General features: G+C 40.3%; 1 long non-coding RNA gene across 2 annotated transcripts in view; it reads left to right on the top strand.

The window, feature by feature from the left end:
* Window positions 1-1,158, top strand: part of LOC122236438 — a 47,211-nt gene extending 46,053 nt beyond the window's left edge. Inside the window, exon 3 of one of the 2 annotated variants that reach the window (XR_006214492.1) lies at window positions 1,038-1,158. This is a non-coding gene — a long non-coding RNA (uncharacterized LOC122236438). Of the gene's footprint in view, window positions 1-1,034 lie in introns of both variants that reach the window. The other variant, XR_006214491.1, reaches the window with a different exon arrangement.
* The last annotated feature ends 24,511 nt before the right edge of the window (window positions 1,159-25,669 follow it).

Raw genomic sequence — 25,669 nt, 5'->3', positions numbered from 1 at the left:
GCTCCCATGCTGCACTGACAAGTTGCATTTTTTTTAACTGCATCATAGTTTTGAAATTTGCATCTCCTTGGAATGGTGTGGGTGGGTGTGTATAGTGGTGCATAGGCAGTGATGGTGAAGCAAATTCTGACAAGGAGTTAAAAATGAGAGCTACCTTGGGCTTTCTGTGGAGACACTTTATATATATGGTTTTACTTTCTTTTTTTTTTTTTTTTTTAAATTTTTTTTAACGTTTATTTATTTTTCAGACAGAGAGAGACACAGCATGAACGGGGGAGGGGCAGAGAGAGAGGGAAACACAGAATCGGAAGCAGGCTCCAGGCTCTGAGCCATCAGCCCAGAGCCTGACGCGGGGCTTGAACCCGCGGACCGCGAGATCGTGACCTGAGCCGAAGTCGGACGCTTAACCGACTGAGCCACCCAGGCGCCCCATGGTTTTACTTTCAAACATGATGTTTTTTGTCTGTGCTTGTATAGATAATATCTGCATGTTTTCCAAATTTATTTCTCTGCACAGTGTATCATTTCCAGTTCCATAAAAAGATTACTGATTTCGGGAGGAAATAGATTCTTTGTAGACACAGACTTCTTAGAAGGTCCCTGTCCCAGAGAGAAGTCCCAAGTATATTGACAGTCTACAGTCCCTATAACAGGAAAATTGATTTCCCCTTTGTTTCTAAGGAAAATCATTTTGAGGATACTCACCATGAGATGAATGGCACGATAAAGACACTTTTGGGCTTCCAGAGGGAGAATACTAGTTGAAAAATTATTTACTCCATGCAGTCTAATTTACCTCTATTAACGATATATTCAGTTTGGGAAGGCCACTTCCCCTTACTGTTCCCGTAACTTAATTCACACAAATGTTTCCACTTACAATCTAGTGCTCGCCATGTAGAAAAGAAGACAGCACTAAATTTCTGTATGTAGCTGCTGATTTACCTTACTCTTAGTCCTTTATTTTCTGAATTTGCCAAGTGTAACCTACGAACTTACTTCCTGATTATATCATTTACTCGTCTACTATCCAGCAGGGCTTGCATTTCAATGCCCGGGACTTGGAGAAACAATTGAGTGGGATGGTGAGTCTACCAAGATACTTGCTTCAGAATCTTAAAAGAAGCCTACACATGGAGGTCTTGGAACCAGATTTTAAGTGAGCAAAATAAAAACCTCTTTCTCTCTGGTAGTTATTTCAGGCTTTTCTATTTTTAAATTAACCTTCACATATGGTACCTCCATACATCTAAATATGTTCCATACAGATATATGCATGATTTGAGCTTATTTTTCATGATACAGCACAGTGATGAATTTGAGCTTAATTATACTGGCTTTTCAGATTGCTTTTAGTATGAAGGGACTACTGTATTCGAACAGAATTACTATGTGTATCATGTTCACGTATGCATCTAAACTATATACACTATTATATTCCTAGCACATTCTATTAATTATGGAAGTCACTTTCATTTCAGTAGTAGAATTTACATGACAACAGCTTCTGAGGCTCAGTGGAGCATCAGACCAGTGTGTCACAGAATTCCCTTGTAGTGTGGGCGTTGACAGGGTTCTGTTGACATTGAATTTGCAATGAAAATGTCTCATAAATGTGCATCCACATAGAACATTACTTAGAAAGGATTGCCTCAATATTCACATAGGTCATTAATGGCAGAGATGAAAAATTTCCTCACACTTCTGTTAGTAAAATAAATTATTAGGGACACATAATCACGCACATGCATATCAATGACCTGAAACATGTGTCTTAAATATTGAGAAAAGACGTCCAGGTATAGAACTGTCTCCTTCATATACTCTCCTGTAACTGCTTAAGCTTTTGTATTCTACAAGTCCTGTATGAAGTTAGATTGAAGGGTCGAAATCAGGCAGGAGAATGAACTGATGCAGTGGGGTTATAACAGGGAGTAAATAACAAGATAAAATAGAACTACGGGAAAATTAGGCTGACTATCACAATAAAGTTCTTAATAGGGAGAACTATTAGACTGTGAAATAGTCTTTCAAAAGTGCTAGAAGAAGTCATTGCTTGACCCATTTAAAATCAGACTGGACTGAAATACTCCAAAATACAGTATGCTATGGAGACCAAGCCTACATTACAAGTGGAAGAATGACCTAGTAGTTTCTACTATCTCTGTGATTACTATGATTGTACTCATTTTTATGTGTTCATTCTTGGTGGATAATCTTCTACAATTTTATGCTACTTCTTGGGAATGATTTCAACAAATTCATCTAATACAGAATTGGATGCATTTAGCAGAATCTCAGAAGAGACAAAAATGCACAATAAACTCAGTGTAAAATAGGAAAGTGAGACAAGTATGAGTAACCACTGCTCCTTTTTGGGGGAGTAACCTTGGAGGAAACCATTCTCACCCTGGAACTCTGGCCATATTTCAACATGCGTAAATGAATCCTGGTTTTCAATGTGAATTAGGTATCAATTTTCATTTCTTTTATTTAATGCTGTCTTGGGATGGTGTTGAATGCAGAACCACAAATGGAAGCATTTTTATCCCAAGCCAACGGGCTATATTTTGGCAGGAGGTAGCTAGGACCCTGGAAAAAAGTCATGCATCATTTTGTGGATGATCTTGATTAGAGGACTGGGCAAGAAAGACACAATATTTTGATTTGAAAAAAAAAAAAAGTTTGACAGGAAATAAGAAACAGGGAAAGATACCTAAGTAAATTATAAAAATGTTATTGCTGGGAGTCTTTGAAAATAAGACCATCCTGAATCTTGTGCAATTCTGTTTGGTCACCTATCATGAAGTAGAGAAGTGAGACAGGTGACATTCTGACAGTTATCCTAATTTTTTCATTCAAAAATATTAATTTAAATTTAATTAAAAATAAAGATCGCTCAATTCTTTGCTATCTGTGCATTTGTTCAACTTATCAATTTGAATTGCACTGACATAAAATCAGAGATAGGCTTATCATTTTGATGTGTTTAGCAATTGTGGGCTAAATCCTCTGATGAACCTTCATTTCTTTTCCTGTATACACCACAACTTCTTAAAAAGAACTCAAACACAAATGAGTGGATCATAGAAGATATTTTCACGATATACAAAATTCTCCATTTATATATAGCTTTCGGTAGATTTTCTCAACTTATTGATCAAGTATCCCTCAAGTGTGAAAAATACCATCCAATTTAAATAGATGCCCGTTTCTCTTATGTCTCAAAAATTAACCTATTCCTTGTGTTGGCATACTTTTTTTTATGAGTTAGGCTTCACATTTCATTGTCAACGATCCAGCTCACAGAACAAGAGGTTTTAAAAGTAGGTTTCTTGCAGGCGTCAGTGGGGACTTAACAATACTAAGTGATATTCTTAACATTGATCCCTTGTTTTAGCCCACTGAATGAAGGCATTCTGGAATTTTCATTGTTTTATTTATGAAAATATAAGTTTTAAGAGTTCTTTTCCTCGGTTGCCATTGTGACCACCTGTGTTACTCTGAATATAAATCAAAACAGCCTTAGGGCATGTCTAGCCAAAATATCCATGTACTCCTGGATGATCAGAACCTGAAAAGATGGGCAGCTAAAATCTACAGGTGTGAAAAATGTTTGTGAATTCAAGACACTGCCATTGTGAAAGGGAAAATACCACTTTATTAAGGTCCAGTGTGCAATAGCTTCCAAAATCTATTCAAATTCTATTAAGCTGTTTTGAGAAAAAAGAGGCACAGCACTCCAGAATCATTAACTAATAGAGTATCCCAAACACCTTCGGGTGGGAATTGTATAATCCAAGGGAGTTTAGTATAATAAGAGTCGAGGTGTTTTTAGTTATGCCTGTATTAAATATATTTACATCAACAACTAGAGTTCAGATGGCAGCCTTAAAATGTGTAATTTAGATAAACCAAAGCACATTTAGGTTTAGGTAAACGAATGTTTCTTTCCAGATCATTGCTTAATTTTTCCCAAAGAAACACAGTATAGCTCTACTGAACAGTTCTAAGAGTAGGTAGCACAAATAAAATTAAGCAGAGAAACTCAAAGTAATGAACTCTTGCTGAGATCCTTAACTCATTACCCTCCACTCTCATTAACCTCAACTCTGCATATACCTGATAACTATCTCTATATTTACCTCAAACATATCAGTATTCAAATAACAGTAGAAATACTTTATCAGCAAATTAGCCGAGCACTTGACCACAGATCATTAAAAGTGTACAGTTTTATTATATTTTAATCAAAATTTACAATGCTCTAAAATACTTATAAGGCAGGGGCATGTCCCCTTAAGATGCCTGCTTAAAAGTGTTACATCTCAGGGAATCCTCCCCGTTTGTTAACCCAGGGAAGGAACTAGAAGGAAATCTAAATGAAATCCTTAAGAAACAAGCTTATTGGATATATTACCTAGTCTATTTCTGGATCGCGAATCTCCCGCCCTCTCTGAGTTACCTCACTGTCAGATAAGAAAATGGAAAAAGATCGATGAAGAGATAGGCTCCCAGTCTGGCTTTTCGATTTTTCGCTCAAGCCAAAAAGAGCAAAGGGCATGGAGTTAGGGCTCCTTTCCAAGCGTGCTTGTAGGAGAGCGAAGCTCTGGCCGCTCCTGGCTGCAGAACGTGTTCCGGCTGCAACACGGACCAGGTCCCGCTGACCGCTGCCCACCTCGCCTGGCAACCTCCACACCCACATGAAACCGCCAGAGTGGGAGCCCGTCAACGCAAGGCTTCCTGTGCACAAAGCCTAGTGAGCCCCCGAATAGAACCGAATCCTGAGCCCAGAGCAAGCCTGGAGGTGGTTGGCTGAGGAGACCGGTCTCTCTCTGGGGGTCTACGAGCGCTAGCTAGTCCCTGCACCTCCCGCACCCCGGTCGTAGCTCTGTGCCCTGAAATTTGCCTCCCTCCCGGGGACACAGACGTGAGCGCGCGCGCGCGCGCGCGCGCACACACACACACACACACACACACACACACACACACACACAAACTCTCACTCGCGCACACCCACATCGCCTCTGCCCCCCTCCCGCCCCACCCCCGGCAGAACTGTAGGGACTGGTCTGTGCTCTGCCTCAACTTTCCCGGCTAACCCTGCCCCACGCGGTGCCCGAGCCTCCGCGCCCTCGCTGGGCGCCCTCCAGAGGGACACGTCCTCCTCTGGGCCCCTTACCTCTCACCGACAACTCCTGGCGGGGACTGGAGCTGACCGCGGTGGCAGCGGCGGCGACTGAGCTTGCACCCGGGCTCTGGCTCATGGTTGGTCCTCCTCATCCGACACAAAAGAGGTAGCTCGCTCGCTGGCTTTGTCCTTTCCAAATCCGAGGAAGAACTTATTTTGCCCTCGAAATGGCCAACTTGTGCGCGCCGCTTCCTGTCACAGTGCCCCCTGCCCCCGCCCCCTCCCGGCTGCGCGCTGGACCACTGCCCGGTGGCCGAGCATCCAGGCCTCCGAGTCAGTGGGGAGTGGGAAAAGGGAGAGTGGGAGGGGAAGGGAGGGAGGGGGTTGGGAAAAGGGGAGACCTAGTGGTCTTCTATGCAGGGGAGGGGAGCGCTTCGCAGCCGAGTCCCTCTCTCGGCTGCACAGGCAAACCCACTTCCCAGGCGCGGAAAGCAACTTTCCTTCACCTTGGCCAGGCTCAAACCGTCGCAGCTAATTGGGACTCTCGGCAGAGGCACGGACCTTCTGGCATTCTCTCCTTCTCATTCTCTTTCTCCTTTCCTCCCTCTCTCGTTCTCCTTTTCCCTCTCCCCCTCCCCCACTCCCCTCCCTTAATAGGGGTGTATCTGCAGAGTCTTCAGTGAGCCAGGGTACCTAGACGAGAGGATTATGGTACGAAAGCCAGGGCGGTTTGGCTAGCCGCTGCGCCTCACTCTGTTGGAAATCCTTAGGCAGGGCAGGCAAAGGTTGGTGAATTTCGAAGGGGTGGGGTGAAGGGGCGTGGGGCGGCAGGAAGATCTGCGGCTCCAACTTTGAAGCTCTGCTCGATCTCCTGCCTGCGGGAGAGCGGGGACTAACGGCCCCGAAAGAACTCTCCAGTGGTCCCCGTGTCGCGGGTTGACCGCAGGCTGGAGGAGAAAGGGAGAGCGAGAGCTGAGAGGGAGCGAGTGAGCCTGAGAGCCCGGTGCGCCGCTCTGCCCCACGCACCGCTCAACTGCACATTGCGAGCCCCTGGAGAGGGCTTGTGCAGAACAATCTCTGGGTCAGGCGGGAGGGAGACGCTCCTGTTTCCTAGCAACCCCCATCAATCTTCTCGGGATAGCTCCCTCTGAAGGAATTCGATTGGACGGCCCCTGGAGGGAAGCCACGCCCCTTCAAGAATGCTGGGCTGCTGCTTTTTCGCATTCTCCTAAATTTCTTGGGTGGAATAAGATTTGAGGGGAGTGCTGAATTATCTTCCTTCCTTCGTATCCTCCAGTGCTGCCACACAGCCCCCCCTTGCAGCGACCCCCACCCCCACCCCTACTCCCACATTAGTCCTTCTCTAGCCCTACTTGGGGTTGGCACACAGAGGCACGGCTTTCTACAGAACCTCTTCTTTCTTCTTGAAATTAAATAAATAAATAAAAACCTTAAATCGGTGACGTAGGCACAAAAGAGAAAAAGGCACACGGAAATAGCTATAATAGGCTCCGAGCTACAGATAAATCCTAAAGGTAAAATTCCAGGCATCTTTCTATGTTTAGAAACACATTGTGTTTAATTTCAGAATGGAAACTTCACTCTCATTAATCTTCCCCCGCCCCTGATAACACTAACTTTGTGTTAACAAGGACTGAGTTATATGTAGCCGAAGGCAATTAAACTTAATGCTTCAATGTTACATTTATTCTTTAATATTTAATGTTAAGTTGTTTAACAACTGCCTTCCTTTGTAACCTAGTCAGGGCATTTAAACTACAGATATAATTTTAGTACTGATTCTTTTAGAGAGCCAACAATATTTAAAAGACACATGTGCTTATATATTCCATTGTGAACACCACTAAAACTAGAAACTTGAACATATTAAAAATTAATATGTTATTAAGCAGTGAAGCTCTAAAAATGCTAAAAGTTCCTTTTCCAAAATCATTCTCTCTGGAATGCAACAGCAATACCAAATAATAGCAAAATAATTCTTTGCATTTCATTGCTATTACCTAATGTGTACCACAAACCCATAGACTTTTGTACGGGAGATTTTTCACAATGTCTATTCAATAGGCAAGTGTGCATTAAGGAACAGTGACAGGACAATGGAGAGGATAAAGATCTATATACACTGCAATGCTTCAGATATGCATGAAGCCATGTTGGCAGCTTTTGGTTCCTTCCAGAATATTCCACAATATACCTTTTTTTTTTTTTTTTTTTTTTTTTGCCTTGCGAAGACTTTCAGAATCAGCTGACATTGGGAGCAAAAGAAGGGATCTGATGTTTTCATTCATTAAAAATAAAAGTAGCTGTGTTTGCACAAAAGAAAGCACTGATGTATAAGCTGAACTACTAGGCCATAGCCTCACCTAGGCTACTTAACATACTAGTGTTGGTGACGTGCAGAGACTGCAATGCTGAAGCAAGTTATTAATCTGTTATTGGATCTGGCCTTATGGGACACTTTTCTCTCTTCCCCCTGCCAAACACACACAGAAATGATGAACATAAGGACTTTTCAGCCTGGTGAAAGCATATTACCTGAATTTGAAGCCTTAATTACCATCCCTTCTTAGCTAGTTGTGTGACCTTGGGCAAGGTTCTCAACCTCGCTTTAGCTCGGTTTAATCATCTATAAAATGGGAATAGTAATTGTTCATCTCGAAGCTATTTTGAGGATTAATTAGTACCATGTAGGTAGTATGCTAGTATTAGCTATGACTGTTAGTTTCCAGTTTCTCATTAACCGGTGGTATTTTAATTGTTGAGCCATAGGTAATATTTAATTCACAGCAATTAGTATTGTGCCTTAATTCTTTTTTAATTTAATTTAAATTTGTCATTGACTGAGAGAACATAGCTTTAACTCTTAATGTTTAGTTGTTGAGGTGTGCGTGTGTGTGTGTGTGTGTGTGTGTGTGTTGTGTGTCTGTTTGGGTGCTCATGCATGTTTTCAAGTTCCTTTTAAAAGCCTCAAGGGATAGGGCTAAATAACAACCTCTGGTTAAAAGGCATGTAAATTAGGAAATGACCTTTCCCTTTCGCCCCACCCTCCCTCAAGTATTCTGTCTGGGCTCCAGTTTCTAAACAATTCGAGTCCCCTCTTTTAAGTACCTCTGGTATACCTCTTCAAGACAAGTACACGTTTAGACATCTAGATCACTCTTTCTCCTTCATATTTTGTATTAGTTTGATTAATTTTTGCTAATTCATCTATATTTATTTGAATGATTAATCATGATACTTCTTCTTAGAACCCTTTATAGTTAATGCCCTGGCTGCTGTTATAATGCCTTTTTAATATGGCCTGTACAGTATACCATCTTTCATTCAGAAATCACATTGAAAGTTGATGTGCTGTCATCATTAATTACAAATAAATTGTCTTCCATGTTTCCATTCGGATCCAGAGTTCACTCTCATTAGAATTCCCTTTGGAGCTAATCTCCATTGGCTCAATCTAGAAATCAATTTCATTGCCTGTTTCTCACTACCAGTCAGTCAGCAGAGTGCAGTTATTTTGATCATATGTAGAGTCATTAGGTGTTCAGTTTGGGACAGTTCTGGTTTACGTCCCTTGTCTGGGTTGTATTCACAGAGCTTACTTTATTTTTCAAAAGTGTCAGGTTTGGGCATTAAATTATGTGGCTACCCGTACCCTCTATTCATCTGGCTGAAAACTCTTGTTTCAGCCTTCCCTTGCTTCATCAGCCACGTGACTGTTAAATTCCTCTGTATAACTCTTTTTCCAGGAGAGGACCAGTCAATTCCAGGAGTCCAATACATGTCTCTGTAAATACATAATATACATGTAAAAAAAGTAAAATTTATATTTAATTTGCTTAAACATAAGCCTCATTTATTTTTCACTTCTTTTAAAGTATGTTTCCCCTTGGATCATCAGGAAATTCTGATTCTAATTACTGTTACACAGTATAAAAATGAAAATATTTTATGGGGCGCCTGGGTGGTTCCTTCATCGGTTAAGCTTCCAACTGTTGATTTCGGCTCAGGTCATGATCTCTTGGATTGTGATACTGAGCCCCACCTCAAGCTTTGTGGACCTGCTTGGAATTCTGTCTCTTCATCTCTCTGTGCCCCTCCCCCACTCTCTCCCTTTCTCTCTCTCTCTCAAAACAAATACACATTAAAAAAAAAAGAAAATATCCTAGTCTTAATTTTGATTGAAGGTACAGGGCAAGAGGTGTCGACTTCTCCATATTCCTAAGCAAGACTTGCCAGACCACCTGTATCTTTCAACCACACGTATCATGAAAGAGTTGAAGTCCAAGAAGCTGAGAGAGGTAGGAAATTAGAGTTTAGAGAGTCTTTGGCATGCTCTAAATACGCAGGTAAGAGGGTTGGGGGTATGTGCTTTCCCTCACTTCAACCCTCCTGCAGGGTGCTTCTGGGGAAGCCACTGCTGCGTCCCCTGGAACAAGGGTGACGTAGGAGCCTGCCTTGCATTTCACAGCAGAAAAAACAAATTCCAAAAGGCTGTGTGTAGATCTGTCTCCCAGAGGCCCAAAGAAAAGAAGGCTGAACTTGGTGGGGAGTTGCATTCCCATCTATGACAAGTATAAGGGGCTGGTTTTCTATGCGTTGTATGGGGGGACAGTGAACACAGAGTAGTGGATGTGTTTTCTTAGGTCCTCAGCAGAAAAGCTTGGAGGAAAAACTTGGAATCCTCAGTAGATGGTCTGTGAGGGACACAGGGCTGCGGTAAGGCAACTGTGCGGGAGGCGTGCTGCACACAGCCATCCGGTACTCAGGTAGTCACCAGTGCTGGGTGCAAGGCTGCATGGACCCCGCAGGGGTAGGAGGCTGCCTTTTTGTAATTCACCAGTCTGGGTGTGGGAGGACGTTGGAGAGGTTGGAAGGTGAGGGGCCTCCAGTAGGGTGTATGTGTCCAGTCATGAAAGCCTCACCAGAATCAGGTCAGATTGTGCAATGAGAGATTACCCAGAGCCCGAGGGTCTTCAAATAACTGACGAAATCGGGCTTAGAGAAGTCCACTTTGAATACCTGCAAAGCACAAAAAAGCAATGCTAAATCTGTACTGGTCAAATGGGACTTTTCTCGCCCCCTCATACCTTCTGTCTCAGACCTTTTGAACTCAGAGGGATGGGAAACTCCATCTCCTGCTTGCAGGGAAGATGAGGATGAGAAGTTGGCTGACTGGGGAGAAGAACCATTCAAGGTTCCATCCCTGACTGCCCCCTGCTGCCTTCCCCAGATGGGGGAAGGGAAAAGCTTTAACTCAGATGACTTTGGAATTTTGATCATTACTCTACCTTGAACACAATTCCACACGAGTCTGTTTTGTTTTCTTTTGTACTAACGTGGAGGGAGGAATTTTTATCTGCGAACAATCTGAAAGTCAAGGTACCAGCCTTGAACAATGTCCAAGGGGAGAGAGAAGAAAAGCCCCGTAGGCAACATGGAGGAGCAGTGAGGAGAAAAAAAACCACATTTGTCTTTGTGGTATTTTATGAGCCTCACTTGTTCAGTATATAAATGTTCTAATCAGTACCTTGGGTTCTTTTGCATATTTCCCCCAATTCTCACAAAGAAAAAACGATAGCCCTTGAATATTTACTATGTGTAGTCTTGCATATTGTACGATTAACGGCTGATTAAGGTTGGTTCTAAATTTTTTTTTAATGTTTATTTTTTATTAAGAGAGAGAGAGAGAGAAAGAGACAGAGTGTGAATAGAGGAGGGGCAGAGAGAGAGAGACACAGAATCTGAATCAGGCTCCAGGCTCTGAGCCGTCAGCACAGAGCCCCATGCGGGGCTCAAACTCACAAACCATGAGAGCATGGCCCGAGCCTAAGTTGGACGCTTAACCGACTGAGCCACTCAGGTGCCCCTGATTAAGGTTGGTTCTCAACCTCAATGTTCAAATATTAAAATACCTGTCGCCCACAAGTATCTTTTTAAAAAGATTTTAAGACTTTCAATCATTAAATAAATATTAATGAAGTTGGTAGATTCTTTGGAAATACTCATCACAAGAAATTCAAGTATTTGTGTTTCTCATTAGGCTGGAAATTTCATGAGGGCAGGCACTATGGATGTTACATTTATCATTGTATCACAGTACTTATGGAAGCAATGTGTATGTGCATAGGTGTGGGGACTGGAAGGAAAAAATTGGTCAATAGACGTTTTTTGAGGGAATAAATTAACCTTTAAAGGTTAAAAGATCACATGGACTTACATTTTTATAGTTGGGTAAACTGAGTTCTGCCTATAGCATGTGTTCCCCAATTTCTATATAGGAGGAGTTTTAAGTAATTAATCTAGTTCATTACTTGTTACTCTGGTTCGCCTACTCTTTGAGGGGAATGGGCATTTGTGCTGTTACTTACCTGTCTCAAGGGCCTAAAACTGCCTGACATGTTGCTGAGCAACCTAGGCATCTGATGAATGGAAGATTAAATGAGTGGGGGATATTCCTCAGGGTTTTGTCTCAATTCAGTATTTTCATATAAGCAAACTGTTTTAGTTTTAGGTCTTTTAAAAGTATTTTGTGGGGGGAGTGGGGATAATAGGACCTGATGAAGGCTATAAGCATTAAAAGGGGAGTTAAAGGATTTTGGCACTGCCCCTGCTTGGAGATAATCTGTGGTCGAATCAGAGCTGTTACACTAGATTTGTGACCCCAGTTGAAATAAATGATGCAGGGGGCACCTGGGTGGCTCAGTCTATTAAGCTCCCAACTTTGGGTTTCAGCTCAGGTCATGATCTCAAGGTTCTTGGGGTTGAGCCCCAAGTTGGGCTCTGTGCTGACAGCCTGGAGGCTGCTTCAGATTCTCTCTCTCTCCCTCTCTCTCTCTCTGCCCCTCCTCTGCTTGCTCTCTTTTTATCTCTCTCTCTCTCAAAATAAATAAATAAACATTAAAAAAATCAAAAAAAGAAAAAGGGAGAAATGAATGATGCATGCACAAACAGTAAAGGAGTTCAGAAGAAGGGAATCATGTCACTGGTTTGTGTTTCCACCTACGAAATTTTTTTCTGAGATTTTGCCAAGATTTGTATTCTGTATTTTATTTTATTATTTTTTTAAGTTTATTTGTTTATTTTGAGAGAGAGAGAGGGAGAGAGAGAGAGAGAGAGAGCACAAACAGGAGAGGGCGAGAGGGAGAGGGAGGAGAAGAGAATCCCAAGCAGGCTCCACACTGTTGGCACAGAGCCCAACACGGGGTTCGACTGCACCAACCGTGAGATCATGAACCGACCTGAAATCAAGAGTTGGACACTTAACCAACTGAGCCACCCAGGCGCTCCTATATTATATATTTTAAAGATAACATCTGTTGATGTTATTTATTTCAATCTTAGGTTGCTTATTTTCTTCCTGAGATTTCACATCAAGTTTTCACCCCTTGAAGTGCCGGCATTCTGATGGAGTCAATCTGAAGTCAGCCATTTAGATCCGAGCAAGGCCCAGTCAGTTGTATATGAATGTATGGATGGATGCTTGGATCTATTCAAGTAACATTCATTGGAAACTCCCACATGCCAAACATTATGCCAAATACCCAGGATGCCAAGGAGATAAGATGGGGCCCTGAAATTTCTCTTCTGATACTGGCGAGCAGAAATGTCAACAAATCATTAAAAATACATTATGATGGCATATTTGAGGGAGGCCCTTTAGGAAGAATGACCTAGTAGAAGAGGTCACTATATGTTGTTACGATAAAAACCCTGAGCTCAAATGACGTTCAAATATAATAAACAAGTCAAGAGGCTGCTATTCCATTAGTACTCCACTCCAAGAGTAAACTTTGAAACATTCATGTGTGAGAAGGAGCATATTAGTTAGAAATGCTTTTTGGTGGCAAATGACACATAGTCCAACTAACTATGGCTTAAATAAACAGTGGTTTTCCAGTTTGTTTATGTACACATATCAAGACTAAGCATTTTTGTCTTTTCCTTCATGTTGCAATATTGTTGCTCCTGCTCCAGCTATCACATCATTCACTCAGGACACAGGGATAAGCAGCAGTATAAGATATGTGTGCCCCGTGTATCAAGAATGCACAATCCTTCTCCTGACTACGTACCATGATATCATTTAGATCTAACTGGCCAGACCTGTTTGTTTGTCTCCAGCTACAAACTATGTTGGAAAAGTGTGTCATTAGCTTTTCCAGCCTGTTTTATGTAAGCATCAAGAAAGAGGGTAAATGGGATTGACAGTTGGGTCAGTCAGCCAACAGTATGTGGCTCAGGGAGTAATCTTGGTGTTTCCTTCTTAAACTTTTTCTAGACTGGAGATAGCGTTCTGGCCTCTCATTAAGTTTCTGACTCAAAAGTGTGGTGGCAGGAATGGATCTTCTATGGAAGGGAAAATGTTTGTAGTTGGCTATCGAGGCATTCAATCCTTGGTCTTATATAAGCTGTGGCCAAATGAACTTTTGGGCCAAGGTCAACTAACTATGATACGTGTTCTCAATTACGTTAACAACTGGCACATTCTTCATCTGAAAGCAATGTACATCATTTAAGATTCTTAGGGGCTAAAAGTGTTCGTCTTTTTAAAGAAATCCTAAATCACCGTGCAGACTACCTGTATTGATGGGTATATGTACAATTTCCAAATGCATTTTGCCATTAGAGCTATTTAGAAGAATGTTCACTGAATATTAAACATGTTTTAAATACATAAAAAAATGTAAGTGTTAACTCCTGGAGTATAAATATTGCACAATGAGATACCTCTGGTGGTTCTGGTCTGGGGATTCATTTCCTAATAAATATTTATTGAGGGCCTATTCTGTGCCGGACAGTGTGCTGTATGCTGGGTGTGCAAGATAGATTAGTTCAATATAGCTCTTGGTGTTGGGGAGCATATAACCAGAAAAATGCCTTCAATCATTATGGAGCTTTATTTTTAGGGATATTCCCACCGTATCCCTTAAGACAGTGGGAGATGTCATAAGCTCTCAGTATTGTATCTCAGGTTATCTTAGTCTAATTCACAATATTCTGCTTTTTAAATTTATTTTGTCTTGCTACTTGGTAATTTTTTTTTTCATTACAAACAAAATCAAGCAAACAAAAAAACTTTGATTCCCAATAACATTTCCTTTTTTAATCTTTCATATATTTTAACGATATTTAATAAGTTCTCCAGGTTCATAAATGGATCCACTTTTTAGTATAAAAGGCAAGGTATCTGTAAGGAATCCTTCTTTATAAGGAAAATGAAGGTCCCTTCACCAAGAAAAACATGTTTTTGCTAGATTGGTCTGGTGTGAGGACACCTTAAGAGAGGAAAGATTCTTTTTTTTCTATGTATGTATGTATGTATGTATGTATTATGTATGTATGTATGTATCTGTTTATTTAATAGAGTGTGTGTGCATGGGGGAGGGACAGAGAGAGAGAGGGAAAGAGAAAATCCTAAGCTCTCAGGACTCTGAGATCATGACCCAAGCCAAAATCAAGAGGTGGATGCTTAAATGATAGAGCCACCCCCTGCCCCAAGAGGGGAAATATTCTTGGTATAAATACCACACAAATGTAAATGTGAAATGTTGAGATTTGCCGTCATTTCTAGGCCAGAATTTAATAAAATACATTCAGGATTTCAGTAAAGTTTTTTTTTTTTCTTTTTTCTCTCAGAGAAAACATGTTTTACTTGAATTGTCTTAGCAATTGAGTCAAAACCTTAACTAGGCAGTCGTCTCTCTTCTCTGGTTTAATGGGATAGTGGAGGTTCAGTCATGGAGGGCATGATAATTCAATTAGATGTAGTGTCAAATCAGTAGTAGCATATGCAAATTGAAAAAATTCCACACGGCTCGAATTAGAATATCTCAGACTGAAAAGAAGTGTTGGATCAAAGTTCTCAGGGAAGTGTTTATTAAAATTATGTGGTACTCACCAATCTTTACTTTGATGATTCACTATTTTTCCTAAAGCGTGATTATTTTGATTCTAGAAGTTGTAGAATAAATGTGCTCTTATTCATTGGAATGGTTAGAATATGATGGGGGGTGGTTTTTCTCTACCTAAGGTTTGCAGAGAAGAAAGTGCGAATCCTTTTTTCTGTGCAAGTGAAGTGTTTGATTCCTTAGTTCACTCCTCCAGGAATACAGTGGCTTTTGGGTACCCAGTCCAAGGGTGTGGTTTCCTAAACTGATGTTTGAGGAACATGTATAGATTAGAAAATTGCTTAATTAGAACAATGGAAGGCTCAGGACACCTGTGTGGCTCAGTTGGTTAAGCATCTGACTATTTCGGCTCAGGTCATGATCTCATGGGGTCGTGAGTTCTAGCCCCACATGGGGCTTGCCAAGCTGAGCTGGCTTGGGATTCTGTCTCTCTCCCTCTCTCTGCTCCTCCTCCCCTTGTTGTCTCCTTCTCTCTCTCTCTCAAAATAAACAAATAAATTTTAAATAAATCTTAAAAAATAAAAAAAAGGAAGGGAGGCTCACTGTGAAGTCAGCTAAGCCAGCGCTTTTCAAACTTTTTTTCTGCCCCAAACCAATGTCAAGTGATGTTCGTTGTCATTCCCTTAAGGAATACCTGAAACTATTCAGAATTTTGTTGTCCGCTGTAACTCAATTCCTTTTTCTTCCCCTGAAGGAGGATACTGGAATGTAGGTGAGTAAGAGCGACTTTATTCTGGGAGCAGCTTGTATCCCTGCTAGTTTACAGAGAAGGTGAAGCATTCGAGTAAAGTGCAACATTCCATAGTCTTGTCACATTATTACAGGATAAGAGCTGCTGACCTCCCCCAGTACATTCCCTCCTGCAGAAACTGCTGTGGTAAATCTGTGAAGTCCATGAAGCCTTCCTCAGGTCTCTCCATATTTATTTTATGAACATTTTTCCTTCGAATAAAACACTTCCGGGGGATCAAAATGCTTTCACTTCTAGTTTTTACCACAACCTTTGGAGCTAAAAAAAAATCCTGTTGTCCACATTTTCTGGATGAGGTTTCTAAGGCTAAGAAAAGTCAAGTGGCTTGTTCTAGGTCATACAGCCCATGAAAAATAAAGCCAGAAATTCAATCAAGTGAATTGATTTTTAATCCAGTATGTATTCCAATACCCTGCCCTGCCTTTCAGTACTCCATATTGACGGGATGGTACTCTATATTGAGGTTATTTCTTATAGCCTTACCTTTATTCCCCCTCACAATTCTGATATGCTGAGTTTAATTTTTCCACAGGACTATAATCTCCAGTAGTTTTGTAATATATAAAAAAATAATGAAATGAACTCATCCCTACTAAAGACTTAACAAGGTAATGATTACCTCTCCCAGTTAATTTTCATTTTTAAGGAGTGATACTATTACCAAGAGTTTTGGACGCCTTGGAAATCAATGGGACTGTAAACCCACTGTGAATATAATGACTGGGAGTATGGTGGTAATAGATTGCTGCCTGATCTAAAATTAAATAATGAAGCCAAAATCTTAGGAACATTCTTTGGTTAATATCCATGATCTCCTCCTGCCTGCATGATCCAATCAACTTCATAGTAAACTATGAGGAAAACTATGAGTAAACTGCCATGTCTCCTTGTTCAGTGTTCTTCGACTGGATCCCAGTCCAGTGCCTGGAACCCATTTGTTGAATGAATGAACTTCAGCAGTCTCGCCAACTACCTGCTTCATTATAACCATAAAAAGATGATATAGGACATATAAAAGTCGATTTTGTGATAATGTAATTATAAAAACGTGTGATTCTTAGAGATGAGATGAACTAGGGGTACTTGTCAGGATTGACTCAATTATGCAATAGTAATAATAATCCCCAGATCTCATGGTTTGAAGCCAACACTCATGCTATATGTTGTTTTAGGGTTGACTAGGAGTTCTGTTTTATGTCATGTTTACTTTGGGGCCCATGCTGATGGAGTGACTACTATGTGGAGCATTGCCAGTTTGGGGAAAGAAAAAGAAAGATCTAGAGGGTCTCACAACAACACTTAAATGCTCTGTCTAGGGACAGACGTGTATAAATTCTACTTACAGCTCACTGGGCAGAACAAATCCCAGCAACCACAAGGGGGCTGGAGATACAATTCTATCCTGTGACCAGAAGGCAGCGAACTTGACCTAACTATTGAACCGCACTAAGAACTCCTACACTGGGAAAGCAGCCTTCGTCCTGTGTGAGAACGGTATCTGTATTGTGTATTGTCCCATAGTGCAAAATAAGAATTTCTATTTTTTGGCTATCTTCTGCGGATCAGGCTCTATGCTAGTGGTATATATACATTGCCTGCTAATTCATGCGGCCCCGAGAGGAAGGAATTATTATTACTTTGTATAGTTGAAGAAAGTGAAGGGAGTTAAATAGCTTGCCACTTAGTAAGTAGTGGGGTCAAAATGAAAGCTCAGGTCTGTTTGACTCCATGAGATGCGGCCTTTATGTAATGTACTGTTGATTTTGATTTGCTAATACATTCATGTTCATCAGGGATATTGGCCTGTAATTCTTTTTAGTGGGGTCTTTGTCCAGTTTGGGACTCAAGGTAATGCTGGCTTCATAGAATGAGTTTGGAAGTTACCCTTCTATTTCTGTTTTTTAGAACAGTTTGAGAAGAATAGGTATTAACCATGCTTTAAATGTTTGGTAGAGGGGCGACTGGGTGGCTCAGTCGGTTGAGCATCCGACTTCGGCTCAGGTCATGATCTCGCAGTTCCCGAGTTTGACCCCTGCATCCGGCTCTGTGCTGACAGCTCAGAGCCTGGAGCCTGCTTTGGATTCTGTGTTTCCATCTCCCTCTGCCCCTCCCCCGCTCATGCTGTGTCCCTCTCTGTCTCAAAAATAAACAAATATATATATGTATATATATATGTATATATATATATGTATATATATATATGTGTGTATATATATATATATATATATATATATATATATATATATATATATATATCTTACAATTAATGATAGGTCCCAGTCTAAATGATAGGGTTCATTTGTCAGTGGTGCATAAAATAGTGGCATACTTGCCCGGCGTCAGGCTCTGGGCTGATGGCTCAGAGCCTGGAGCCTGTTTCCGATTCTGTGTCTCCCTCTCTCTCTGCCCCTCCCCCGTTCATGCTCTGTCTCTCTCTGTCCCCCCCCCCCAAAAAAAAAAGTTGAAAAAAAAAAAAAAGGGGGCACCTGGGTGGCGCAGTCGGTTAAGCGTCCGACTTCAGCCAGGTCACGATCTCGCTGTCCGTGAGTTCGAGCCCCGCCTCAGGCTCTGGGCTGATGGCTCGGAGCCTGGAGCCTGTTTCCGATTCTGTGTCTCCCTTTCTCTCTGACCCTCCCCCGTTCATGCTCTGTCTCTCTCTGTCCCAAAAATAAAAAATAAAAAAAAAAAAACGTTGAAAAAAAAATAGTGGCATACTTTACAAGCCCGGTGTTTTTTATTAGATGAACTATAGTATTTTGTTTTTCTCCCTAACATAGGGTGGATGGCCTCACTGTGGGGTGGAGTATTAGGAACATATTATGGCTACAATGGCAAGTTGTTATCCCAACAGTTTCCTCAGTAATAAAGGCAGCATCTCCGTCCTTCTGACTTTTTGATCAGTTCTCAGTTGGTTCTGAACTTCCATGGGTAGGGGGGGAGGAGATCATTGTATATGAAATCTGCAACCCCCTGACTCTTGTACAGTTGACCGGATACCTTGACAATAGTTAAGGAGAAGAAGTTGAAAAGAAAGAGAATTGTAGAGACAGAGGCATCTTTCAAAAGCAAGGCCCTAAATGATCTGAGAGGGCGGCTTTGGGCTTCAGCTTACCAGGCATGAGTAGAGGTGGGAGTCACGGTATTTTGACTTCAGTAGGTGGTAACTCTCTATAGCATGCCATATGGCTCCTTTTTATAATTTTATCATTGGTTTTTAGCTCATTCACCCTGGGCGGGTGGCATTAGGCCTCAGGCTTTTGTAAATTGGCCAGGTGGGATTTTGACTTTGATGGGTCATTGAAGCATCTAATAACTTTGTCCCAAGAAAGTGACAGTTTTTATTCAGGCTAGACTGCAAGCGCCTGTGTCTTTAGACAAACTTTAGCTACACAGGTGACCTCTGTGTTCCTGGATATAGATGCCTTTAGGTAAGACTGTGATGGCAAGACCTTGAGATTTATAGGCACAGCTCAGCCTGGTATTTCATGTGAAACGGGGTTGAGATTAGTCCTTTTTGACCTTGGAAGGAATGACAATATTTATTGCCATTGAAGGGCAAGGCAGCTGGGTTTTGCATATTCTATGGGACCCCAGTAGGGTTCTTGCTTTGTACCATTTGTGCCATGGCCGCGTAGGCACCTGCTGACTCCTGTTCTGTTCATTTTTATGTCACGTCACCTGTCTTGAAGGTCAAGAAAGAAAAGTTTGAAAAGAGTAAGTTAGGTGGTTTCACTTGGCTTGAGATTTGTTAACTGAATAAACTTTCACTGTAGATCTCGATTTCACAGATCCCAATTATAGGTTTTTCCAGAGAAGTGTGGTGGATTTTTATGAATGAATAGCTAAAAATAGATGGAAGCCCTTTTTGTGCACAGAATATGTTATCCTGTTGGGATGAGGTAAAGATATAGCTTAAAAGTTAAGTTGTTGTAAACCTACAGTCAAAGAAGGCAATTAAAAGGAGTTGTATCTTTTAACTCTGGAAGTCAAACATTTTTTTTTTTTAGGCAATTAAAAGCAACTGGAATCATTTAAAATGAAGGAAGGCTGGCTAAGTAAGCTGGAGAAAGGGAGTTGATTATTAGAAAAGTTGATATTTTAGCTGTCAGACGAGGTGGATCTGAAGAGGAAAATGAGACCTCGAAGGCCAGAAGCGTCAGATACAAAGGAAAAAAAAAAGTGTTGAGCTTAAGCCTAATTGCGCTATAGAAGATTCCTTTTTAACGATGAAGAGAGAGTATCACTTGTAAGAATAACTGAATAAAGTTACTTGAAAATTTAGGGCGATTATGCCATTTGGTTATAAGGAATTTGGGGCACATTGAATAGTAGAAATTAGGCAGATTAGTGCAAAATACTCAAACTATTAGTAGGTAACTGCAAGGGAACAGTCAGGTATTCCCATTTTCCTGAGGGAATATGCTTGAGAAATTTTTGGAATTTGTATTCTACAGGAAGGCACAACAAATCGGAGACAGAACGACACACAGAGCCTTGTCTCTACGCCAGTCTAACGAGAGGGGTTCTAAGGGTTAGGGCAACAAAAGAAGAGAAAATGGACAAAATATTTTGGGCAGACCCAGGCTTGCTGATTTTATCTCCCTCGATGTAGGAAGCTCCAGACGATACAATCTACACAAGTGTAGTAGAGAAATAAGCTACTTGACTAAAGTCGCAACGAAAGCAAATGGGGAAAAGCCCCTTAAATTCAGCAGACACTACTAGTCCATTAAACAGAGAAGGAAACCACCTTAAGCAATTGAATTGTGACCGGTACTCCTTAAAACAGCCAAGGTCATCGAAAACCAGGAAAGTCAGAAACTGTCACTGGCGAAAGGAGCCCGAAGACACATGAGACTAAATGTAATGTGGTTTCCTGTACGGGGGCGTGAAATGGAAAAATGACGTGAGGTAACAACTCAAGACATTTGAATGAGGCGTGGACTTTAGATAATGTACTCATATTGGTTAATTATATTTGAAAAAGGTACCATACTGATGGAAGAGGTTAATAATAGGGGAATGCGTGTGAGTATGTGGAAACTCTGGACTAGATTTGCAACTTTAATTTAAAACTCCTCTGGAATAAAAAATAGTTTAGTGAAAAAAATTGAATTGTTAGAATGTCAGACGAGGCTTTGGGCCATTGCAAAAGGAAACGCTAGGCGTGACAGTTTTCTTAAAACTGAGGTATAATTGACATATATTAATTTCAGGTACATAAAGTAGTGATTTGACATTTGTATACACTGCACAATGATCACCACAGTAAGTCTGGTTATACCATCCATCTCCATACATAGTTACACATTTGTTTTCTTGTGATGAGGACTTTTAAGATCTACTCCCTTAGCAACTTTCCAAAATGCAGTATAATATTATTAACATATAGTTACCATGCTGTCTGTTATTACCACCTCATGACTTATTTATTTTATAACTGAAAGTTTGTAGCTTTTGATGACCTTCAAACCCCTACCCTCTGGGAACTATCAGCCTGTCCGAGTTTGTTTTGTTTTTGTTTTTGTTTTTTTTGTATTCCACATACAAGTGATATCATATAATATTTTTCTTTGCCTGACTCATTTATTTCACTTAGCATAATGCCCTCAAGGTCCACTCATGTTGTCATAAATGGCAAGATTCCATTCTTTTTTAAATAGGTGTTCTGTGTCCTGTTCTATCTATCATCTTTCTTTCTTTCTTTCTTTCTTTCTTTCTTTCTTTCTTTCTTTCTATCTATCTATCTATCTATCTATCTATCTATCTATCTATCTATCTATCTATCATCTATCTAAACTATCACCTATCTGTCACATCTTCTCTATCCATTCACCTACCTATGGACACTTAGATTGTTTCCGTATTTTGACTCTTGTCAATAATGCTGCAGCGAACATGGGGGTACGGATGTTTTTGTTTTTGTTTTTTGAACTAGTGCTTTCATTTTCTTTGAATAAATACCCAGCAGTGGAATTGCTGGATTATATATTGAGGAACCTGCATACTGTTTTTGATAGTGGCTGTATCCATTTACATTCCCTGCAATGGTGCACAAGGGTTCCCCTTTCTCCACATCCTCACCAACACCTGTTATTGCGTGGCTTCTTGATCTAGCCACTCTAACAGATGTGAGGTAAATGACAGTGCTTTGAGAAGCTCTACTGGTCCTCCCTTGGCTACCAAGAACAGGGCATGAATATTAATAGCAAACTTAATACAAAGTCCGTGATAATGATTATTCATTTGAATCAACTTTGGGAAGAAGAATCCTGTCTTAAGAGGCAGATTTAAAAACTAATTGTTCTATAAGAAGAGGCAGTAGAAACAGCTAATGGCACATAGGGATGAGAATATCCATTACAAGTCATTAAACAGTGTTGACAGTTTAACACTGGGGTGCAAGCAACATAAAGCTCAAAGGAAGAATGAAAGTTAGGAAGGTCTGAGTATATTGGATGGGAAGAAAAAAGCCCTAAAATGTCTGAGCCCACTACTGTTGCAATTTTCCAAACATTGCAAAAACATGTAGAAAAAACAATTTGAAGGTGGCAATGGCATAATTGGATGATTTCCCCCCTACTCCCTGCTATCATTACCCCTTTTGTGGAATTGAGTTTACTCTCAAAGGTTGTGGATTCTGAGCGTCTCTCAAGGACTGAGTAGCACCTTGGCCAGTCTGATATCAAGATTCTCTCTATCCACATTCCTTCCCTCAGATACCACTGAGGCTCTACCATAATATTTGGCATTATCGAGTATTATATTTGGAAGCATAATTTTGTCGGTGATAAATTTTAGGAGCAGGGTAATATATTTTTTTTTTCTAAATTTCATGGGATACGGGAAAATCTTGTGATAATCTTATATGTCCTATTTTAAGGCCTTTTAAAAATACATCTCATGAGAGACTTAGTAATAAATGTATTCATTCTTGAATTTTCAAACGAATCATCAGGGCTAGAGCTGCTGAAAGCTGCTTCTCCCTAGCATCAAGAATTCAAACTGTTGAGCTTGGGTGGAATAAGAAATTGAGGAAGGTTAATTTTAGACTATTAATTTCTTAGTGATTTTAACTCATAAGGACAGTAAGATTTAAATGTTTTGACTGTGAATTATAAGACAATTTTTATTTTTGTTTTTACTGTAATTTCTTCCTAATGAGGGTTATATTTAGATTGGGGTGGGCATACCTTTATTTCTATTTTATAGTTGGAGAATCTTAATGTTGTCATTTAATCATATTGTTTATGCTGTCAGGGTAAGTACTGAGGTCTACAGCTGGATATAATTTGGGATGGGAAATAGACCAGCATATTAATTTTTCTCGTAAAATGGCAGTGTAGCTTGGGGTTAATTTAACTAATACATTGTCAAGACACCTTTAAAATCTAAAATCTGTTGTCTCCCATTATTGTGGAGAAGTAAACATACATTATGAAGGCAGATGGATGCTTCACTTGAATACTCAATATCAACACTGGAATAGCACTTTAAATTTATAAAGCAGTTTTAGTCCACACTATCATTTGTTTGATTCATCTCTCTGTCCATTCACCTATCCATTCGTCTGTCTTGATAACATACCTGAATTTCCCAAGCTAATGAAGATCTTTTCAAAGTTTGATTGGCACTAAGCAAGCAATAATATGTGAATGAGTCAATAAAGGGATAGGTTCTGTGATAACAATGCAAGTAATGACCTGTGTCTGTGAAAACATTTAAATGTAATTTATAAGATTAATACCCTGTTACATTTATATGTTATCGTGAAGCTATAAGAAGGCACTTACAGAGTGAATATCTGTTGCTCAATAAACCCTGCTGACTTTTTAAAAGATCACACTGCCAGTGGATAGCAGACCCTGGAACTCAGATTGCTTTTTTCCTTCCTACACGAGGAGCCTTTCTACTACACAGCACTACCTCTATGGAAAACATGGTTCTCGTTTCTTCTTTTAGGGTTCTAGTTTCCTTTTTTTTTTTTAATGTATATCTCTGAGAATATAAATTTAAAGGAAAACACTTTTTGATTGGTAGTAATTTGCTTTCCTTAAGGTACCCAGTGGTGACATAATTGATTTTGTTGCCATTGATTAAAAGCCACATTAAGTTTAAAACTGTCAGCTGAGCCCAGAGATAACATTTTCATAATGACTTTTAATAAACATGGAAGAAGTGATTTCATTGCATTCATAAATTTGATTAATGATATTTTCCCAGGGCCAAAATAAATGAGCTGCTTACTTGCGTGCCTGATTGCTATATTACAGGTAGATTCTCCTACAATACGTAATTGGGACAGAAGAGACGCACTCTGGAGATGGGCAGAGTAAACAGCTCTAAAAAATAGTAGTAACATTAGCAATCTCAAAGTGGTCATGTTTTCATTTACCAAAAAAGGAGAAGAATGTTGTGATTCACTTAGATTTTTACTTTGGTGGAAATAGGACTATGATCTCATTTTACGTAGAAAGACTTGTGCTAGTCAGATCCTTCTGACATCTTGACACGCCCCCCTCCAAGACCTTTCTCTCCTTGTGTCTTCCACATCTCAGTAGATGGCAAGTCCGCTCTTCCAGTTTTGATTCTGAAATTTTTGATTTGTTGCTTGACTCCTCGTTTTCTCCCCTACCAGCTCTGTCTTTAAAGTAAAACCAGAATTTATCTCTTTCTCATCACCAGCCCTGGTTTCCCTGCGTTTGCTTTTGCGCATTTTCAGAGAATGTCAACCCAGTAGCCTGTGTGACCACACATGTGTCATTCTTCCGCTCAAAAATCTCCACTATTTCCCCTTTCTTTGGAGAAAAACCCAGTCTTAACTATGCCCAACAAGACCCTATATGATCTGTTTCTAGCAGTCCTTTCACATTATCCCCAAATTATCTCACACCTAATCTCTAAATAAGGCCCCCCACCAACACTCTTTGAGACCACTGAGCATACTGTATCTCAGAGTCTCAGAGCCTTTGGTCTTTTGTTCCCTCTCTTCCCCCACCTGCAAGCGTTTTACTTCCTTCAATTTTTACAATAAGGCCCCTGGGCATGCTATCTAAAATGTCAACACATTATCCTTTATCCTGTTTTTTTTTTTTTTTCTTTCTCTCTCTTTAAAATTTCTAGTTTTCTAACATACATACAGTTTATTATTTTTTTTAAAGAATGAGATCTGTAAAGTCTATAAGTAGAGTAATTTTAGCCAAACTAGATAATGCACGTTGATTTCATCTCTGAAGCACAGGTGATTTTCAGAGATAAAAGTCCCTACAGAACAGCAGGATTACTCTGACAGAGAAACAGTGTACCAGAAAAAATGCCGTTACAGTAGGGGCTGGGAGAGGCTGTTCTTGAGAGGTTTGACTAACTGTCGGTGGCTCTGAAGTTTGACGAGGTGTCTAACTCATAATTGGTAGGTTAATGCTTTTAAAAAGGTGCTCAAGTCATTCATTATTGGGGACTGGATTCTCTGGGTATGATTGGACAGAAAGCAGTCTAAGGGCTTTCTCTCCCCCTCATTCTGTGATTCTTTGCACATACATGAAGGATGCGATTTTCTGGAATTCCATAGTTTGGCTCCAACAGTCCTGCTCAGAACTTACACCTGTTCCCCCACACTACTGACATTATTTATGTTCTAGTTACGTATTTCCCTTTTATCATATAAAACATTTGTAAAATTCAACGTATTGCATGCAAATGGTTAAAAAAATCAAAAGGCACAGAATATCTATAATAAAAAACAGCTATTTGGGCAGCCTTGCTGCTCGGCAGGGCAACCCCTTTTAATTGCTTTCTTCTTTGAACTTCAAGTACCTTGAAACAGTAAGCTTATACTGCAGTTTCTTGATTTATCAATTT

Source organism: Panthera tigris, chromosome A2 (genome assembly GCF_018350195.1).
Source record: "Panthera tigris isolate Pti1 chromosome A2, P.tigris_Pti1_mat1.1, whole genome shotgun sequence".
NCBI classification, from domain to species: domain Eukaryota; kingdom Metazoa; phylum Chordata; class Mammalia; order Carnivora; family Felidae; genus Panthera; species Panthera tigris.
Note: the sequence above shows the minus strand (reverse complement) of the source record. Positions and strands in the feature narration are given on the sequence as shown.